This window comes from Papio anubis, chromosome 10 (assembly GCF_008728515.1).
Source record: "Papio anubis isolate 15944 chromosome 10, Panubis1.0, whole genome shotgun sequence".
NCBI classification, from domain to species: Eukaryota; Metazoa; Chordata; class Mammalia; order Primates; family Cercopithecidae; genus Papio; species Papio anubis.
The window spans coordinates 97,472,138-97,493,051 of NC_044985.1; the positions used below are offsets into that span (position 1 = coordinate 97,472,138).

Genomic DNA, 20,914 nt, shown 5'->3' on the forward strand with positions numbered 1-20,914 from the left:
ATATGATACTTCCAATATACAGCTATTCATAATCTATAACACATAGAAGCTGAGATCTCAACATGTTCCAGTACAGTGAATTACAAGGGAGTGTAATTTGACACATTAAAATCTCAAAATGGATTTTATTTTGACTGTTCTTTGAAAAGGCCTGTTTCTAGAGTTGATATAGGTCAAGAAGATTTAAGACTGGCACAGAAAACAAGCTCCTCATGGGAAGTGAAGCCTAACAATAGTGCTAGCACTCAGACACAAGGAGGTGGGCTTCTCTTTGGGTTTTGCCATGACTGTGTTAGTGTTCATCCGTGTACTCTGCCCTTCTGTGTGGGAGGATTATATCTGCCCACAATGTGAAACTCAGGTGTGCTCATGTGATATGTTATGGTCCATGAAATGTTCATAGAAGTGGAGGGTGTCACTTCCTGGAAGAAGTTTTAATGGTCACTACACACTTTGCTGTTCTCTCTTTTTCCCTCTCCTGTGATAACAGACATAGTGAGTTCCAAAAGATGACATGACAGAGCTGCAGCCAACTAATAACGGACATGGAGGAAGAGTGAGATCTAAACCTGAGTGTTACAGGTCTCTGATATTTGGGAATCATTTGTTAGTGAAGCACAACCTAGACTGTCTTGACTGATACAGGTTTGCTAAAAGATTATTAGCTATTATATTAGCTATTATTATATTGGCTATCCTATTCTCCAGTGTTGCCCCTTCCTTTTTCATGTTCTCACCTAAATGTGTTCATAAAATACTCTTGTTGATTCTCCAGTGCAGAGAGAGCACCAACATTTTAAAGACTTACTAAAATTCTGTCTCAGAAAACTGTGAAACAAACCCAGAGCCTAGTATAATTCCCTATATTTTTGCAGATTCCTCAATTCCATATGGAATCACAGGATAAAAACATCTTGATGCAAGTCTAGTCTTTCGTACTTCTGGCTAGGAATCAAGTGGCTCTTACCATATGTGGCAGACACCACAGAGATGCACCAATCAGCTCCCCTTTCAAGAAAAGACTCATTGTCCATCTGTGAGGGCCATCTGTGAACTTCCACAGGTCCATCTCAGCTTGAGCGGAGGTCATGCTCTCTTCAGAGTAGCCTCAGTCAGTAACTAAGCAAGAATGTGGTGCAAGCACCTAGTCATTTCTTTTCAACAGGGGACTTCTGTAAAAGGTGATCTTTGCTCTGAGGCTCTCTGCTGGGCTGGCAGAGGCGTTGTCAGATCTGCATTGCAGTCTGGCAGTTCCTCCTACCCAATCCTGCATCCCCTTGTTTCTTCACAGATACTGCTTTCCAAGATATTTTGTACTCCTAAATTCAGCTCAGCATCTGTTTCTGTGAGTGGGAAAAGAAACTTACATAAGATCTACCTGCTTATTGAGAGTACTCTCCTAGATATAAAGTCAAAGATGACAGTGCCGCATCCCCTTGTTCTTCGGGCTATTCTCAGTACCTGTTCTCTGTCTGTGTTTATTCACTGGGCAGCCCTATCATCAGAAGGACAATCATGTACTATCATAGAACAATAACTTATAACAGCCATATAACAATATAACATACATCCTTGATTCTGTCAGGATTTTGAAATGAAATGTTCTCCTTGATAATTTTCTCAAGTGTACAGTGGGAATAATAAAAGTAATTTTCTCACAGAGTTGTGAGAAGAATTAATAGCCAAAGTTTATTAAGTGCTCACTTTATGTCAGGCTTTACAGACGCTACTGTATTTTATTTTATGCAGCAGGTGAGGCTACTGGGACAAAGAGAGGATAAGTAACATACAGCTAATGATAGGCTGAGTGGGAACTGGGGTCTACACAGAGTGACATCACAGCCCACTTACACAATTACTCTCTGCCACTCTGTCTCTCAAGGAGATCTATCAAGACCTTAGCATGTGCCTGCATGGATTAAGCTCACCATTTGTTGGAGTAGGCACTCCATAAATGTTAACCACTATGATTACTTATTCATTTTCAAAGTTGAACAAATAAGACCCTGAATATTTTAAATACAAAGAAATAAAAGTCCTTTGTAAGCCAAGTCAATGAGTTTAGACTTTATCTTGAGGGCATTAAGGAGTTATTGGAGAGTATTAAGAATGGACTGACATTTAGATTCACAGATTAAAAAGGTGACTCTACTTGTAGTGCAGTCAGTGAAAGGAACTGAGGCATAAAGTGGGGTAAGGAAATGGTAGAATTTGTCGAGACTAAAAGTGAAGTCTGCCTGAACTACGGTAGTGGCAACAGGAATTAGGAAAAAAAATTAAATAGGCTGGGCGCGGTGGCTTGCGCCTGTAATCCCAGGCCAAGGCGGGTGGATCATGAGGTCAGGAGATTGAGATCATCCTGGCTAATATGATGAAACCCCGTCTCTACTAAAAACATACAAAAAAATTAGCCAGGCGTGGTGGCGGGCGCCTGTAGTCCCAGCTACCTGGGAGGCTGAGGCAGGAGAATGGTGTGAACCTGGGAGGTGGAGCTTGCAGTGAGGGAGATCGCACCACTGCACTCTGGCCTGGGTGACAGAGCAAGACTCTGTCTCCGAAAGAAGGATGGGAAGGGGAAGCAGAAGGGGAAGGGGAAGGGATTAAGTAGACTAGTTAATGGATTTAAAGTGTCACACTGGTCTGGACACTTCGTCTAGATGTGCTTCAGTTGATTTATTTGTGAAAATCATTTAGACGAGATGGTTGCTAAAGTGTTTTTTTGTTTGTTTTGTTTTCTCCAACTGGCATCTCTTAAGAGGGAGCTGGACGTAGAAAGGGCGGGGGAAATAAGGGAACAGAGTAGGTAGAACTGTAGGAATAAATATAGTGAAAAAATTTTGGAATAACTTTGGTTTGGAAACTTGGTGCATTTATAACATTATTAAGAAAAAGTTTTAAGCAAAAATCTAAATAAAATGCAATTAACATCTAGCTTTATGTTTCCCTAATTTTCCAGTTTATTTCTAAACTCCCTTAAAGCAATAAATTTATCTGGTCTTTTGAAAGAGAATTTATAACATCTTGGAGCTCTCACTTAAATAAAAAGACAAGAGTCAATCATGGCGGAGGGTTTTTTTTTGTTGTTGTTAAGTATAAGAAGCATTAAGCAAGCTCCCAATGGAACCAACTTTTCTTTTTAAAAATCCTACAATTTATGCAAATCCCATATGGGATTTATGCAAATTCCATATACTTTGGTAGTCAGGGCAAATAGGTATTTGCCATAAAGAGCAGTGAGTTGAGTCTATCTCGCAAACAATATAGATAATTGCAGAGAAAGTAAGGAAACAAGCTGCACTTTACTCTTTTATGCTTTGGCAAATTGTGTTGCATTATTATGTACCTGGCAAAAGAAAGTATATCATTTTGGAAATTGCTGCTGAGTGTGGTTATTGTGCACCACCACAGCAGAGATTTTGAAGTCATCATGGAGCTGAGGTGGCAGGGTCACTACGTGTTCTCACTACCGGCGCTGTTAGAGTCTGCTGAATAGTCGACATCAATTTCAGGAGGCAGGAGGCAGGAGGCAGAAGAGTGCTGGACTCTATCTTCATTTGGTAAAGCTTTGAAGGATAATGGTTGAGTGAATAAAACTTCTACTAACTTACTTTCATTTCTAGAACTTCATGTTGTTTCTGTGAATATTGAATTAAACGAGAAGGCTAAGAAATAATTGATTTCAAACATGTATCATTCTAAATTTTGGGGGGAAAGAATTTATATTTTAAAATAATATCAGTAAATGTAAATGGAGCAATGAAGATTAATGCAATACTAAATATTTACCCTAGTGAGACACCAGCACTTCTTGCCTAAAATACTGAAATTGTCTCCTTAACTCCAACTTTTGCATTCTGAAGTTTTTCTACACAATGTAGTCAGAGATTTTTCTGAAATCAAAATTGGATTATGGCACTCCCTATTTAAAAACCTTTGGTAGATTAATTAATTAACTAATGCTACATAATTACCCACTAAAACTTAGTTTCTCAGAATGACAACTATTTGGTTTTTTTCCTCACAGTTTCTGTCAATTCAGGAGTGGCTTAGCTTGGGGGTTATGGCTTGAAGTTTCATGAGATTATACTCACTTATTGTCTGTAGCCACAGATACATTTGAAGGCTGGACTGACGCCAGAGAATCTGCTTCTAGTCATTAACATGGCGGTCAAATTGCTGATGACAAGTTGTTTTTTACTCCACCGGGTTGCTTGAGTGTCCTCACAACAAGGTGGCTAGCTTACCCCAGAGTAAGTGATTTTAAGAAAGCAAGGCAGAATTCTTCACTGATTTTTATGACTAACCTCAGAACTTATTTCATCACTTCTGTCATTTTCTGTTGGTCACATAGGCCAGTACTGATTCACTGTGGGAGGTGACTATACAAGGATGTGACTAACAGGAAGCACAGATTGTTGGGCACCATCTTGAAGGCGTAATATCGCTGTTGGTTTTCATTTACTTTGGGGATAAAGTTCAAATTTTAGACACTGCTTACAAAACCTGTCGTGATATGACAATTTCTTACCTCTTCAACTTCATCTTGCCCCTCATGGATCATGTTCAAGCCATTAAAAATGTATTTTTTCAGTTCTTCTAATGCACTACACTGTTTTCACTCTCTTATTGGATCTTGTTTTCCCATCCTTTAAATTGACTCACTCTTACTCAAAGCATCTTGTCTGTCTTAATTATAGCATTTATTGCACTTACTATTTTTATAATTATTATTTTTTCATTGTGTACTCTAGTAGATTGATATGAAAGTAGGTGCCCTGTGTGTGTGTGTGTGTGTGTGTGTGTGTATGTCATTCTGCCTCATTGCCTATCATGTGCCTAAAATGTAGGAATATTTGTTGAATTAATGAACGATTCAATAAATGAATGAGAGACTATCTTGACTCTCACTCAGTAAGTGATATTTACCCTAATTTTCCAAGGTGATGGAAAAAATTCTAATAAACTCACCTATAATTCCTTTTTTGTTAGCTTATATCTCTTTATAAACCTTAAAAACAGAAAAGAACAATCTGTTATACTGATACTGGGGTTTGGTTCCATGTGTGATAATACTGGTCATTTGTTGAGTCCAGAGATATAGATCATATATTTATCTTCTAATGAACAATGATAGAGTAATAAAAATGGTTTTATCATCTTTCTAGGTTACAAATCAATATTATGACATATGAGAGTCAGTGAAAGTCAATAAAGATTTTCTACCAAACTATTTTTTTCTTTCAAAGCTGTGAAATTACAATACTGTGGTTAAAATAGACTGAGCCAAAATTTTTATATCATTACATTTAGTAATGCCTATATATTATTTTCCATAGACCAGTTTTAAAGATGAACAAAATATTATGTAGCAAAATATAGTGTTACTTATTAATTGCACAAAACAAAGATCAGTTGAAGAGATTTCAATGAATTTTAAATGTTCCCATTAGATATGTCATTTTCCCCCTCATTAACATGCCACCTAAAATAACCAAATCACTGTTGACAATAAAATATCCTATACTGCGTTCCATTTGTAGAAATAGTAGCACTTAAGAAGAGTATGTCAGTGGTAAAATTTCAGTCAATGATTTCAATATTTTAAAAGTATTGGGGAGGCCGGGCATGGTGTCTCATGCCTATAATCCCAGCATGTTGGCAAGTTGAGGCAGGTGGATCACCTGAGGTCAGGAGTTCAAGACCAACCTGGGCTGGGAGCAGTGGCTCATGCCTGTAATCCCAGCACTTTCGGATGCCAAGATGGGCAGATCACGAGGTCAGGAGTTCAAGACCAGCCTGACCAACATGGTGAAACTCCATCTCTACTAAAAATACAAAAAAAATAGCCAGGTGTGGTGTCACACACCTGTAGTCCCAGCCACTCGGGAAGCTGAGGCAGGAGAATCACTTGAACCCAGGAGGCAGAGATTGCAGTGAGCCTAGACTGTGCCATTGCACTCCAGCCTGGGTGACAAAGTGAGAGACTCCATCCAAAAAGGGGGGAAAAAGTATTGGGTATCTATTTCTCCCAAAATGTTAAATGGCAAGTAAGTGGAGGGAAACAGAGAAGGGGATAGTTCATGTCCCATCTTACTGGTTTATGACTGGAAAAGCAGAGTAAGATCTTCATGTGGGTTGATGTGATAGTTGTACGTATCAGCAGGCATAACAGAAGCTTCTTTTTGGCCTCTCTTGTTTAGACTAACATTATGGCATTAGTTCCTTTGGGGCTCACATTTATTCTGCTGACTACCCTCTAGCAAATCTTATGGGACAGACACTTTGGTAAAAGGTCCCAAACTATAACGATTACCTTGTATTTTGTCAGTGCACTATTGACATTGAACAAAACTTAGTACATTATTTAATAACCATGGTAGTTCATGGCAATCCATGGTCCTCTGGCAATCCATGGCAATCCATGGCAAAGTTGAAACATCAAGCAATCTAAATTTTTAAAAATGTATTTGATCTTTTCTTGTTTGAAATATGGATGTAACAGGTACAACGGAAAAGGAAGGTGTGAGGCTCCTTTCTAGAATGTTACATAAAGTCTGTCTGTAGGAGGGACAAGACATTTCCTTCGAGATTTGGGGGTATTTGGACATAGTCTTGCCAATTCACAAATACCTTATGAAAGAAAAAGAATTAGGAAACACTTATGGAGTATTTTGAGCTGTAGCTCAGATAATCAAAGTTTTAAATTATGTTTCATGTACCTATGATTAAAAGAGCTTTAATTGATTAAACAGGAGTTCATTTTACTTTTGTCAACTTGACACATAGTACAAAACAATCAAGATACTGGGAGGGAAAAAATAGACACTATCAAAAGCTATGTTGTGGACCTTACTCTCTGTTTTTTTCAAGTATAAAGGTAGAATTTTATTAACCAATAAAGAAAAGTTATAAAAAAAATGGAGAATATAGTTCTTTTTATATACCTGATTCCTTATCCTCCAGTTCCTCTTAAAGAGACAGAGTGGTGACACACATTTCCTTCAAAGGCTGAGAAAGAATATTTGATTTTATAATGTTTAAGGTCATTTCTCAGAATACACAAGTTTGACTATTGCCTAAAAGCTAATTATTAATTCAAAGGCTATATTTTATTTTTTAAATACAGTTTATTTTAGTTTGTGTATTTTGCTATTGAAATCAGTGTGTAAGTGCAAGTTATTGTACACAGATTTAGAAGTTATAGGAGGCCAGGCACAGTGGCTCACGCCGCACTTTGGGAGGCATAGGCGGGTGGATCACGAGATGGGCGGATCAGGATGGAAGTCGAGACCATCCTGGCTAACATGGTGAAACCTCGTCTCTACTTTAAAAAATACCAAAAATTAGCCAGGCATGGTGGCACATGCTTGTAGTCCCAGCTACTCAGGAGGCTGAGGCAGGAGAATTGCTTGAACCCGAAAGGCGGAGGTTGCAGTGAGCTGAGATGGCACCACTGCACTCCAGCCTGGGCAACAGAGCAAGAATCTATCTTAAAGAAAAAAGAAAGAATAAAAAGAAGTTATAGGAAATGACATCAATCTTCAGCAAAATGACAAAACTACATGTAATTCATAAACAATTACATCATGATTTTTAAAGTTCATCTTAAGCCTAAGATATCTTAGGTCTCTGGAACAAGAATATAAGCATGTATGTATGTAGTAAATAGTAATGAAGCATTTTACAAAAATATAGTTCAATGTTCATATTCAAAAAAATATTAGGATGAGAATCACATTGTATGGCTGTGTTGTACTGGTGTGTTAGAGTGGCGACACTGATAAATTACTCTTACAATTAGGCATGCATAAATATGACATAATTCTCTCAACACACTTTAGTAACATGGCTTTTCTCCCAACGTCTAAGGTAAAATAGTTTTCCTCTTAAGTGCTACTTTTATGGCAGAACTTTAGTGACCAGTACATTTTAAATGCAAGAAATCCATACCATTGTTGTTAGGAGTCCATATTAAGGGCCTATACTGGTATTGAAGTAACTTAAGATGTTGACAGTGTGGTCAATTTTCTTTTCTCCCATCCTTACATGATGTGATGTGGCCATTTAATGAGTTCTAACCCATTTACTAATGAATATATTGTTTCCCCATCACATGCTAGGCAAACAGAAAGTAAATAGCATCTGTTTAGCCAAAACCTTTTCTGGAAATTTTTTTTTAAATTGTAATAATATAGGAATAAACAATGAAAACCTATAGCAATTACCATAAAAGTTTTAGTGCATTTGTAATATGCTAAGTATTTGAGATATTCCTTGTAAAATACTATTTAAATAAATCTTTAGCTGCCGGTGTTTGCTTGCTGTACAGAATCGTAAACTATTAATATTCCTAAATTAGCATGGTCCAGTCCTCCAACTTATTGCCTCAGTCACTCAATTTTCAAGTTTATGTACTTTCCTCTCAGTTATCAGTGAATTTTGGATAAATTGTTATGGCAAATTTTCTTTTAATATCATAGTGAATACATGTTGATGTGATCTGAATACATAAAGTATCAATATCTAAAGATCATTTAGAATATGTTTATTTTTATGATGAAAGTTATGCATGTTTACATAAAATGTTAAAATAGAAAAGTAAAAAACTCATTTCCTGTGACCCTGACAAAACATCATTAGCATTTTATTAAAATTTTATTCTAGATTCTAGTTGTTTTCTATGTTTATATATATTTTTGCCTGTAACTTTTTTTTTTTTTAAAGACCGAATCACGCTCTGTCGCTCAGGCTGCAGTGCAATGGTGCAATCTTGGTTCACTGTAACCTCTACCTCAGGTTCAAGCAATTCTCCTCCCTCAGCCTCCTGAGTAGCTGGGATTACAGGCGTGCACCACCACACCCAGCTATGAAATGGGATTTCACCATGTTGGCCACCTCGTCTCAAACTCTTCACCTCATGTGATCTGCCTGCCTTGGCCTCCCAAAGTGCTGAGATTACAGGTGTGAGTCACATGCCCGACCTGTTCTTACAACTTTCTATTTTTGTTTATCTCTGTAGACATCTAACACTATGTATTCTAACATCAAGCTTAGTACACAGTAGACATTTAATAAATGTGATTAGTTAAGTATGTTAACTATCAGATGCTAGAATAAATATTTATACATTTATACAATGTATATTTTCAAGGGTTTATACAATTCCAGGAGGCACCATTCTCATTATCTACATAAATGGCATTCTCAGGAGAGCACATTTATTTACAGAGACCACAATATAAATGGCCCAGGAAAATGATGTCTTCTAGATGTACAATGATATGGCCATGGATGTATATTTGTGTGTGTATGTGTGTGTGTGTGTGTATACATGTGTATCTATACATACATATAAATGTATATGTGATAGTCACAGGTATTTCAGTCCATCTATAAAACCAAGGCTAATGTCCTCAAAATTAAATGCATTTTAATTCCTTTATTATTTGTTCAACAACTATTTATGTTCACTGAAACTGAGCTAAGGGCTAGGGAAACAATATATCAGCAAGATAGACATTATTCTATACCCTTTGAAAATATCATAGGTGACAGTGTACAAGGGTATTAAAAAGAGACTTTTACCATAGAAGATGCTTAATAACTCTAAGACTGCAGAAAGTAGTCAGGAAATACCACTGCACTTCAAATTAGAGTGCCGAACCATCTAAGCCAGACTTGTAAAAGATGACAAGAGAAATGATTCTGGCAGTATCACACCGTCTACACTTAGTAAGACAAGGCTGAGAATTCATTTGAATCTGATATTTGAAAGATATAATTTCACTGAAAGAAGTCAGCATCCTGTGGCATTTGCCCTTCTTTCTCTCTAGGGAAGGAGAAAGCTTCTTCTTTCCTTCCATATCAAGTGAAGGTGTCTCAAAAAAGACCATACTGAGAACTTACTTGAGTCCTCAGAAATTGGCAAAGTATCAAAGCTAGTTTATGGTTTACTGAAATAAAATAAAAATAAGTATCTTTTATTTTTGTCTTTTAAAAGGTAAGAAGATAGACAGCTTCCCTGCTTACCTGGTGGCAGGGCGAGGAGATACCGTCTGTATTAGTCTGTTCTCATACTGCTATGAAGAAATACCCGAGGCTGGGTAATTTATAAAGAAAAGAGGTTTAATTGACTCACAGTTCCACATGGTTGGGGAGGCATCAGGAAACCCACAATCATGGCAGAAGGCATCTCTTCATAGGGCGGCAGAAGAGAGAATGAGTGCCAAGTGTAGTGGGGAAAAGCCCTTTATAAAACCATCAGGTCTCGTGAGAATTCACTCACTATCATGAGAACAGCATGGGGGAAACACCCCCATGACCTAATCACCTCCTATGAGGTCCCTCCCCCAACACGTGGGGATTATAATTCAGATTACAATTCAAGACGGGATTTGGGTGAGGACACAGCCAAACCATACCACTGCCTTTGTCATGAAGGGCACTTCTTGTGAGGCAGAGGATGGGCCATATTTCTTGTAAATCTGATATGATTGCCACACAAGAGAGAGAACTGTGAAAAGTCTTGAATAGGACTTTGTCCAAGATGTCCTGCTGAAGGGATGTAGTAACCATAGCCAAAGGAGTCTGGAAACAGAGGCATTAACTAAGGGGCATTATAAGTGTCCTGCATTTGGAGACATCACTTCTTAGGAGTAACAAATGAAGTCTCTAGGGGAGGATTCGCTGAAGAAGTCACAAGTACCCTACAAAAGAAAAAGCAAACAGATTTTGGACATCAGCCACTTTAGGATATCAAAGACATAAGGCAACTGTGCCAGTCATTTAAGCTTTCCTCTACTTCTTACCACTTCTCCATCCCACATGAAGGAGTCAAGAGATAATGTAGAGTAAAAACTCAAGGCAGGGAAAGAAAGAAGCTGAAATGACTTCTTGTTTTGTCTATTTCAAGACAAACTGGAAGATAGAAGGTGAAAGTCATTAGCTCTCAGGGTTTTTATATCAGACTGGACTGGGATTTTTAAGACCATGAAGTAATTTGAAAAGCAATGAACTTTAATTGAAATTTTAGCTATCACAGGAAAGAAGCTGTTTAAAGGGGAAATTGAACAAAGTATAAAATCATGTTCTTACATTTTATCCAGTTTGGTTTATTCTAGTAACCATTCACCAAGAGCAATGATAACAAAGCATCAAAAGTTCTATAACATGAGAAATAAAGGATGTTATGGGAACAGAGGAAGAGCTTTGCTTCTAGCTACCCAAGCTACTCTACTAGCAAATCTTCCACTGATAGTATAAAGAGAGAGTGATCTTGGATCTATGGTAAATCCTGCCTCAGATACTGAATGTAGAGGAAATTCACCTCTTGAATTTCCATTCCAAGAGGTGAATAGAAAGCCAGAAATCCAGGAGCTAAGTAGGGACAAACAACTAGAGGACAATATATTGCCTGTGTCTCAGGATGTGTAGTGGAATATTCTTAGTGTACTAAACTTTCTTTTGTGGTATCTGCCAAAAACTTTCCTAAGCATCCCATAAGGGAAAGAAAGCTTTAAACACCTGTCACATTCAGAAATTGCTGAGCCATCTTACAATAATTCCAGTCAAGAAAGAATTTAGGTGTTCTTCTCACCTTTTTTTTCTTCCTCCTCTTTGGCCCTAGAGGGGAGACAGAAATAGCAGCTAACAGGTGGCAGGGAAGGGGAATAAAAGAAATTTTACACTTGAACAAACTTGGAAACTCAAATTATTCATATGGGTTAGGGCTTTTATAATTACTAAATTACTAAACTGTATATTTGACTTTAAAGTCAGCCAATTTTTTCCATTTCCAAATAATAAGAAAAATAACTAATAAGCATAGCCCCTACTATGTGCCAAACATGATTGTAAGAACTATTAACTCCTAATCCTCATAATAATACTAAAATGCAGAAATTGATAACACTCTACATTTCATAAGGAAAACCAAGGGACACAATTAAATGACTTGCCCAATGTTATTGGGATTTAAACCCAACAAATCTGGTAACAGAGTACGTGATCCTAATCACTACCTTATAAGTTAAAAGGGAAGATAAATGCTGTAGTTTTCCATTAAGTGCCAGACATCGGGAACCTCCCCGGCCCCCCCCACCCCCGCCGCCCCCAACTAAGCAGGTTTGAATAGAGAGGGAGACAATAACAAAGTTGCTTCTACAACTATAATTCTTTGTTCAATGTACTGATTGCTTACTTTGTGCTTCAGCTGGCCGTTAGAAACTATTGAAGAGTTTTAAAATGATTTGTTCCTATGATGGGATTTGCTTTTCAGTGTGATCACTGTGACTTCTTTGTAGAGATTGGTTTGGAGGAGTATAAGAGTGGAAGAAAATAGGTAGGTCGGAAAGACTATTATGAGCTGACAGTTGCCTGAACAAAATAATGAAAGTGCGATGGATAGAAAATATTCAAGTTAGGTAGATCTATCTATTTATCTGTCTGTCTGTCTAGCTGTCTGTCTGTCTGTCCATCCATCCATCCATCCAAGACAGAGTAAATAGGACCTAACGATTGGATACGGAGGTGAGAAAACATTAAGTTATAAATTTCCGTGGCCGGGTGCGGTGGCTCACGCCTGTAATCCCAGCACTTTGGGAGGCTGAGACGGGAGGATCATGAGGTCAGGAGATCGAGACCATCCTGGCTAACACGGTGAAACCCCGTCTCTACTAAAAATACAAAAAATTAGCCGGGTGCAGTGGCGGGCACCTGTAGTCCCAGCTACAGGGGAGGCTGAGGCAGGAGAATGGCATGAACCCGGGAGGCAGAGCTTGCAGTGAGCCAAGATTGCCCTACTGCACTCCAGCCTGGGCAACAGAGCAAGACTCCGTCTCAAAAAAATAAAATAAAATAAAATAAAATAAAATAAATTTCCATGTGTGTGTGTGAAACTGCAAAAGTACATCATAAAGTTAGAGTAAGGATCAAATTAGATAACTCATGACAAGCACTTGCCACCACAAACTGTAAGTGGCTAAGAAAGTTTGCTGACGTGAAAATAGGTTGGGTTCTAGCACCCTGTGCATATCCTGGGGAAAGTGTACTCTCTGTTCCTCTGGCATCTTATCTATGAAATATCAGCATCTTCCTCATGGTATATTGAGTGAATTACATGAAATGATTCTTGTGAAGAGATTAGCACAGTTGCTGACACACTATAGATCTCAATTAATGCTAGCCATCTTTTCCTAGACCGTTTCCTTTTCATCTACCTGACATTAGTTTTATGGCTTTTTGAGGTTAATTTCTGCATGTCACAAAACACACTGTTTTCCTCAGAGGAAGCTGATATTTCATAAAGCTAGTTTATTGCTCTTATGAAAATAGGGCAGATCTTTAAGACTGTTAACTACTGAAAAAACTACTATTTTGTCATGATACGAGTGAGGAGAGTACTGGGACACCACTCCTTCCCCATGGGTCAGATAATTAGCTAAGCGGGAAAAAGTTACAAACTACACAGTATTTGCATCTAGTAGGAAGTGATAAAACTATTATCAATGATTAGTATTGCTCTCATCTATTTGTTTAAGGCCTTTAACAAAGTTTTCACATACTGAGAATTTTCTACATTTTTATTTTCTAATTTCTACATATGACCTCTAATTTGGTTCCGAAGTGAAATCAACTTTTAGTTCTTTTTTATCTCAAATGTATTACATTTTTTGAGACATACTTATTATTTATAATACCTGATTTTTCAAATTAATAAACTGAAGATGCAATACAATATTCAATTTGCTGCACAAACTCTACTCTTCATATCAAAATGGTGACAGAGATATGACCTGAAGATTAATACACAGCTCCATCACAGCATAGCTTGAAATGGTAAATAGCTGATGTACAAAATGATTTGAGGGTATCAGTGAATAATACACAGAAGTGCATACTGTAAACAAAGCAAACATTTCTAAATTGAGAACTGTCTAAATCTAGATGCAAACTCAGAATTTGGATTTAAGAAGATAATTATGGGGGAGAAATAAAGTAACAACTATGTTTTCTTAAACCAAGACAGAGAGTAAGAAACGTCCTTAACCAGGAAGCTGTTGTCTTAAACTGCTGTTGTGTTGGCATCATTTACAATCACTTACTAACTGTTTTTTTTGAGGGTAAATCGGGTTATCTTTTGTTTGTAATTCTTCTGAGGGCAACTTAACTTCTTTTCTTTAATCTATCATTTCTAACTACCTTCAAGTTTAACTGTATACAACTTAAATCACATTTTGCTACACTTTTTAGATCTTGAGATTGTCTTGTGGCTTCTGTCATCAGTATAATTTTTAAAATTCTATTCGCTATCTGTAGGACGTGGAGTTTACACATAGCCAGAATTAAAATGTATTGACAAGTGAAAATAAGTTCTTTGATCTCAGTGGGGAAAAGGGATGCAGCTCTGTACTCCTGAATTATACCACTTTCATATTCTGAGCTTTTGAAGTTTTTCTTTGCTTTCCTGCCCCTCTTTTGGTTCATAGTTTGTGCTTTTATTTATTTTTTTTCTGATAACACTGTTTGACATGCTTAGAGCTGTAAATATAGGAGTGTTGTTTAATAAATAAAAATAAAAGATAATTATTTAATTGTTTCTGTAAGGTCTAATACATAATCCATAGAGAGCTTATTTCTGCTGTACTCACTCCCTACATATCTCAACTGTAAAAAGCAGGAACTTTCCCTTTTTTTTTTTTTTTGGAGACAGAGTCTTGCTCTGTTGCCCAGGCTGGAGTGCAGTGGCACCATCTCAGCTCACTGCAAGCTTTGCCTCCCGGGTTCATGCCATTCTCCTGCCTCAGCCTCCTGAGTAGCTAGGACTATAGGCGCCCACCACTATGCCAGGCTATTTTTTTTTTTTTTTTTTGTATTTTTAGTAGAGACAGGGTTTCACTGTGTTAGCCAGGATGGTCTCGATCTCCTGACCTCGTGATCCGCCTGCCTTAGCCTCCCAAAGTGCTGGGATTACAGGCGTGAGCCACCGCGCCCAGCAAAAGCAGGACCTTTTCTATCTCCAATGTGAATTTAACCACCTGACAATATTTAAAAAGTACAGATTCTGTCTCAGAAGGTCTGGAGACTTAAACTCTTTTTTTCTAACAAGTTTCCAGATGGTCTTCAGGGGACCACATTTTGAGCAGTAACAATAAACTGGAAGAAAGGAAAGCAGGAGTATTCTAAATACATTACTTCAGTACTTTTCACTATGTTAGACGTCTTACATCCATTATCTGCTATTAACTGCTATAATATGTAGTATTATCCCTAAAATATAGGAAACTAAATAGACACAGATGTAGCAATACATAGTAACTGATCTTTTGTCAAGATACAGATTACAAAATTATTTAACCTCTGAGGGTCTTACTTTCCATTTTACAAAATGGGGTTTTAAACATAAGACCCCAAACCTAAAAAACCCTAGAAGAAAACCCAGGCAATAACATTCAGGACATAGGCATGGGCGAAGACTTCATAACTGAAACACCAAAAGCAATGGCAACAATGCCAAAATTGACAAATGGGATCTAATTAAAGAGCTTCTGCACAGCAAAATAAACTATCATCGGAGTTAAACAGCCAACCTACAGAATGGGAGAAAATGTTTGCAACCTATCCATCTGACAAAGGGCTAATGTCCAGAATCTACAAAGAACTTAAACAAGTTTACAAAAAAAACAAAATAAAACAAAACAAATAAAACCCCATCAAATAGTGGGCAAAGGATATGAGCAGACACTTCTCAAAAACAGGCATGTATGTGGCCAACAAACATATGAAAATAACTCATAATCACTGGTTATTAGAGAAATGCAAACCAAAACCACAATGAGATACCATCTCATGTCAGTTAGAACGGCAATCATTAAAAAGTCAGGAAACAGATACTGGAGAGGATGTGGAGAAATAGGAACGCTTTTACACTGTTGGTGAGAGTATAAATTAGTTTAACCATTGTGGAAGATAGTGTGGCTATTCCCTAAGGATCTAGAACCAGAAATACCATTTGACCCAGCAATCCCATTACTGGGTATATACCCAAAGGATTATAAATCATTCTACTGTAAACACACATTGACATGTATGTTTATTGCAACACTGTTCACAACAGTAAAGACTTGGAACCAACCCAAATGCCCATCAATGATAGACGGGATAAAGAAAATGTGGCACATATACACCACGGAATACTATGCAGCCATAAAAAAAGATGAGTTCATGTCCTTTGCAGGGACATGGATGAAGCTAGAAACCATCATTGTCAGCAAACTAACACAGGAACAGAAAACCAAACACCACATGTTCTCACTCATAAGTGGGAGTTGAACAATGAGAACACATGGATACATGGAGGGGAACATCACATAGCAAGGCCTGTCGGGGGTTGGGGAGCTAAGGGAGCAATAGGATTAGGAGAAATACCTAATGTAGATGATGAGTTGATGGGTGCAGCAAACCACCATGGCACGTGTATACCTTTAACAAACCTGCACGTTCTGCACATGTATGCCAGAACTTAAAGTATAAGAAAAAAAATAGGCCAGGCACGGTGGCTCACGCCTGTAATCCCAGCACTTTGGGAGGCCTAGGCAGGCAGATCACGAGATCAGGAGATCAAGACCATCTTGGCTAACACCATGAAACCCTGTCTTCACTAAAAATACACCAAAAAACATAAGACTCCCGAGTAGCTGGATTAGCCTGGTGTGGTGGCAGGCACCTGTAGTCCCAGCTACTTGTAAGGTTGAGGCAGGAGAATGGCGTGAACCTGGGAAGCAGAGCTTGCAGTGAGCAGAGATCGTGCCACTGCACTCCAGCCTGGGCAACAGAGCGAGACTCCGTCTAAAAAAATTAATAAAGAAAGAAAAAAAAATTTACCTCACAGTGGTTTTAGAAGGGTTTCAGATATATTCACATCATGTAGCCAAGTGCCTGACCCAAGTAAGTCTTTTTTTTTTTGAGATGGAGTTTCTCTCTGTCACCCAGGCTATAATGCAATGGCGTGATCTTGGCTCACTGCAATCTCTGCCTCCTGGGTTCATGCCATTCTCCTGCCTCAGCTTTCTGAGTAGCTGGGACTACAGGCACCCGCCACCACACGCGGCTAATTTTTTGTACTTTTTAGTAGAGACAGTTTTCACCGTGATAGCCAGGATGGTCTCGATCTCTTAACCTCGTGATCCGCCTGCCTCAGCCTCCCAAAGTGCTGGGATTACAGGTGTGAGCCACCGTGCGTGGCCCCAAGTAAGTTCTTAAAACATTTTCTATCATTATTATAATTCCAATTTTATTTGATTATTATTTTTTGAGACAGAGTCTCGTCCTATAACCCAGGCTAAGTGCAGTGGCTTGATCTTGGCTTACTGCAACCTCTGCTTCCTGGGTTCAAGCTACCTCCTGCCTCTGCCTCCCGAGTAGCTGGGATTACAGACACCTTCCACCCTGCCCAGCTAATTTTTGTATTTTTAGTAGATATGGGGTTTCACCATGTTGGCGAGGCTCGTCTCGAACTCCTGACCTCAGGTGATCTGTCCACCTCAGCCTCCCAAAGTGCTGAGATTACAGGCATGAGCCACCACGCATGGCCTATAATTCCAATTTTAGCAGTATATCTTGCTGATCAACCAAGAGGAAAACTTAAGTGCTTATATTTTATATTTACTGTTAGTCATTTAGAGATGATACAATTTGAATTATAGATGTAATTGACAAATTTGTACTTCCATTGACCTGATTGGTTAAGATACTTACATCATATGATACCACTTTTCTTCTTTAAATGATAATAACCATTCATTGCAAATTATGAATGTACTGACTTACTCATAGTTTTCACTAGTCAGCAATGAAGCATAATGCGTGTGTATTTTGTTCTCAGCATGGAAAAGTACATGTCAAGTAGTGAACCCTAGTATGCCAATCATTTAGTAATTTCAAGATTACTAATTACCATTATGTTGAAGTGCTAAGATTATCAGGGTATAATGCATTCATTATGTTAATTATTCTTTATTTTATCTTATCCAAAAATCCCACATTTTCCCTGGAAGCAAAAAGAATCGAACGAACCAAATGGAAGCTTTTAATAAAAGTTTATGCATTTAAGTGTGTGATTAACCGACAATCATATTACAAGTACTTTATTTTGAAGGAAATAATAAAAAGAAAAGACAGTGTTTATAATGGGTAAGATTTTCTTTCTAAACATAATTGACATTTCACTAACTGAAATTGGAATTACCAAAGAAGTGTAAGACATATCTTGTGCCCTCAAGGAGGAATATTACATACAAATAATGAAACTAATTGTAGTGTAAACTCATAGAAAACAACTACTTATCAAGAATTAAAAATGGGAGAAATAAGGTTAGATAGGAGTAGTTACAGAAGCGATGAGTGAGACGTGAGCTCAAATTTGAAAGATAAGTACAGGTGGATAGAGAGTAGAAATGAAAAACAGCTACTCAGAACAAAGTATCTCTTTTTCTTCTTTGGAAGAACATAGTACTAAGCATCAGAAAATTTGAATTTAAAGTTGAATTTAAATTGACTGTACATTCCTTGAAACGTGTTCTCTCATTTGTAGAATGGGAGATTTAGAAAAGAGGTTTCCCTAACTACTCTATTCTTCTTTAACTGTAACATTTTAGGCCTAGCTGTACAGGGCAGGAAATAGAAGGACACAGGCAGAGCACAGATAATTAGGGCCTGGTGGTAAACATGGTTGTGTGCAGAGCGTGGGTCAAACTATGAGGCCTTCAGAACCTAGTACTTGAGATGGAACCAGTACCTGCTGCTAAGGATGGTAATAAGAGAGGGAATTTCAGATGAGATCAGGATTATGATGTGGTTTAGGGCAAGCAATCCAGTGAATACAAAAAGGTAAGATACAAGACAAATATGACAATACTTGAAAGGTTGTGTGAGTAACATGCAGATTGACTCTGAATTGTCAGTAACAGTGGATGACATCATCCAAGCAGTTGAAATGGACTCTGTGCGGAAATGTCAGAGCTGCACAGAAAAAAAAAAAAAAAGGTGCCCAGAATTCAGAACAGGAAACTCAGTCGGCTGGGGGGCTTAGGATTTGATTATTATTTCTAAGCCTCTTTTATAAGGGCATTAATTTCATTTATGAGGGTTCTGCCCTTATGGTCCAATCACTTCCCAAAGGCTCCATCTCTTAATACCAAAATATTGGGGATTAAGTTTCCACATGAATTTTTGGGGACACCAACATTCAGAACATTAACAGGGACTTCCATGTGGAGAGATTTTGAAAAGTAACACCCCTGGCCTTTCCTCCAGCCCAGTTTTTCTCCTCTCGTATGGATAAAGAGTGACCTACCTGGTTGGAAATTAGAGCTCCTTTCTTGCTGTTTTTATCATTAGATAAGCATTCTGGTCTACTCTTTATCATCCAGTAAGTAGCCTGCCCCTGTGTGGATGGCCTGTGGCTGGCCAGCTTAGCCTCTCTGGGATTTAGATATAAATTTAGATACTCATACTAATAATAAAGGGCTGACTCTCTGCTCTTTGTTGTTCAGGGTAAAATCTTAGGAAACCCACTGTGTTTGCATATGAAAGCCAGGTTCTATAATCCATGCTACGCCTTCTGTCTCTGTCTGATTTGCTTCTGAAGTCTGAGGGAAAGATGGGTGTTATGTTCCACTGAATCACCACAAAGGATCAAATTGTTGAATCAGATGTAAAAGGACAGAGAGTTTACCCAGTCTCAAATTTTACCAATAGCTTCAAGGATGCAAACACTCAAGAAACATGGACAAAAAGAGAGTGGTCGGGGCCATATTTTATGGCTTGCCAGGTCTTTCTTTGCTGCAAGAGAAATGCATTCTAACTCAGAGAAATAGAATGTTTGCAGATCACCTCAGCTAGTAGGGATTTTTAGGTTATGAAACAACTTTATTTCACAGCCAAATTGTTATAAGGCTTATATAACTGTTTTCAGGGAGCTGTGCTTCAAAAATTCACAGATTCTAGGTTTGTCTACTGTAGACAATGCCAAACCAGGGACATCCTATTAAGAACATTCTATAGATAAGAATGGTCTTCCCAGTAAATACCACTAGTTTATTTATCAGGAAGTACCTCATCAGCATGTTTATAAAGATTACTTAGGTAACTTGATTCTTTCTTTGGTATGTCTCTTGGTCATCAGGGTGAGAGAGAGAAAGAAAGATAAACCACAGACATTGCTTTAACTTCTTCCTCCCCAGACCCGTTAAATTCCCACAGACTGGAATAGGGAAGTGTAGGAGTGAAAATAGGCATAGGTCTGCTTCTAGCATTAAGCCAAATAACTGTTGTTACTTGATGTGAGTGGAAATAGTATAAGGAAAATATTGTCTTGGGAAAAATAGCTCACTGGGACATTATAGAAGAGTTTAAGGGTGAATAAATGGAGATGCAATGACTAGTCAGAAAGCATGATTTAGTGAGTCTGAGCATTACTGTGGTAGCAATGACAATGGGTAGGAAGGAGTAAAACCCAAATGTATTTTAAAGAAAGAAATGACAGAAACTGGTAACTTGAGCATTAAGGATAGAAGAAAGATAAGACTAAAATGTTACCCTGGAATTTCTAGTGAGGAAGACAGAATTTAAAATGCTAAAATTAAAATAAATGATGTATTTCCAGAGTAGGTCAAAGTCATTTAAAAAAAGGGTAAACTGGGCCGGGTGCAGTGGCTCATGCCTATAATCCCAGCACTTTGGGAGGCCGAGGCAGGTGGATCAGCCGAGGTCTGGAGTTTAAGACCATCCTGACCAACATGGTGAAACCCTATCTCTACTAAAAATACAAAAATTAGCTGGATGTGGTGGCGTGCACCTGTAATCCCAGCTACTTGGGAGGCGGAGGTTGCAGTGAGCTGAAAAAGCAGCACTGCAC

General features: G+C 38.1%; 1 protein-coding gene across 8 annotated transcripts in view; it reads left to right on the top strand.

Annotated features, from left to right (window-relative positions):
- The window catches only part of SPAG16 (sperm associated antigen 16), a 1,155,561-nt gene that overhangs the window by 413,166 nt on the left and 721,481 nt on the right, over positions 1-20,914 (top strand). The window lies entirely within an intron of this gene.